A 2,233-nucleotide genomic window follows, 5' to 3' on the forward strand; every position below is an offset into this window, starting at 1 on the left:
TAATAATATATATATATATATATATATATATATATATTATATATATATTATATATATATATATATATATATATAATATATATAGTATATATATAATACTATGTTTTCAAGTGAAATAATCTGAGTTTCAAGTTAAATCATGAGAGTTTCATGTTAAATGTACATTTGAACATCTTTCAAGAAAAAGGTTGGTGATTCTATAGAATAGACCAATTGCCATTATTGGGGCATACTGTGAATTTAAGAAGTGTCTTGCTCCAAAAATATGTCAATGGCAAAGGGATGCATATGATGGATCCATATTTATACATTATATTCTATTTGATGCTCATGCACTTGATCGTCCAACACTTGTGCTGGTGCTTAGTTATTATAAAACTGAGAAAAAAATAAAATTGTTAATTTTGACTTGGATTGGGTCCATAATCATTTTTCCAATTAACAGAAAAATTATTCAAACCAATCGGGACCCCAAAAGCAGAATATGGCTGGAATATTTTGCTAAATTGTTCAAAAATGAAGAGGGGGAGAAGGAACCAAAAAGAAGAACACCAAGCAACATTCGAATATATGTTGAAGATCTACTAGAAAGTCTTGTAGATTCAAAGAATAAGAAGGATATACAAGACTTTGTTCTGCTACAAATTTACCAATGCTCAATGATATGGTGCTCCAAAAGCGTGCAAGGCATCCTTAGATTATTATTTAAGTATATGGATAGCATTGAAACGGTGAACAAAGTTGCATGGGGGAAATTCATTTATATAGAAACTATTAGAGACATTAAAATTGCTTTGGAGGGTTTGAAAAAGCCAGAGATTACATATATCCTTGGATACATGTCAGTAATACCCGTAAGTTCCATGTTAAGTCTATTTCATTTCCTATTAAATGTATGCTACTTACTATGAAGTGTTAGGCTTTTCATGTTAAGTCTAATTAGATTCATGTGAAGTATAATTTAGTTCATGTTGATCCTAAATCATTTAATGTTATGTGTAAGTTATTTCTTGTTAATTATAAGTTGTTACTATTATTTTGAATATGTTCTATTTCTAATTGTTTTAATGGTGAACATGGTCAATTTATAATTGTTAGAATGGTGTTGTATTTTTTACAACTTTGCTATTACAAGATCACTGGCATAAAAACATATGCCATTAGCGACAGATTCAAGCCTCCAATGACAAATTGGGTAGTAGAGGGTGAGAAAATAGTCTCTTTGAGGAAGGGGACACTTGCAGCAAAGGTAGAAAAAGCTTCAATAATTTTAGTTGAGAAGCCTATTGTCCGACGTGAAGCTCTGGAGGAATGTCCGACGTATCATGTATCACATTGGAAAGAACATACAGGCACATCCGAAGGCGGTTCATCCAATAAGCAAAGCAGAATCCCTGTGAAGGTTCTTCGATATTTTCTAATTATTCCTAGGCTGCAGAGGTTTTTTATGTCTGCCGAGCTGGCTGAGAATATGCGATGACATTCGACTGACCGTAAAGAGGACGGGAAACTGAGACATCCGGCTGACGATGAGGCATGGAAGCACATCAATCGTATATATCCCAACTTTGGTAAGGAGTCTCGGAATATTAGGTTGGGGCTTGTTAGTGACGGATTTAATCCATTTGGATTAATGGGTTCCACTTGGTCTACCTGGCCAGTGTTGCTGACACCGTACAACCTACCGTCGTCGATGTGCATGAAGCAGCCGTACATGATACTGTCACTCTTGATCCCTGGAAGATATTCTCCTAAAAATGACATCGACGTTTTCCTCCAACCATTAATTGACGACCTGAAGCTTCTCTGGGAAGAAGGTGTCAACACTTATGATGCTTATGGTAAGGAGTCTTTCTGTATGCGGGCAATGGTCATGTGGACAATTAATGACTTCCCGGCATACGCTAACCTATCTGGATGGTCGACGAAGGGTCAGATTGCTTGTCCAGTTTGCATGTCAAACTTTAAGGAAAAGTTTCTGAAATACAACCATAAGTTCTGTTATTGGCAACACAGAAGATAGTTGCATACAGGGCACAAGTTCAGAAAGTTAATAGAAAAGTTCGACGACAATCCATAAAATAGACCGGCACCACCAAGGTTGACCGGGGAAGAAATATTTGAGCTTCTACATCCACTACCTAGAAAAATATTTAGAAAGAAAAGATTCAACAAAGAAAATCTATTTGGGGTTAGGAGAAAAAATATTGAAGCAAAATTAGAAGGGAAAGGGA

Source organism: Asparagus officinalis, chromosome 2 (assembly GCF_001876935.1).
Source record: "Asparagus officinalis chromosome 2, Aspof.V1, whole genome shotgun sequence".
Classification (NCBI taxonomy): domain Eukaryota; kingdom Viridiplantae; phylum Streptophyta; class Magnoliopsida; order Asparagales; family Asparagaceae; genus Asparagus; species Asparagus officinalis.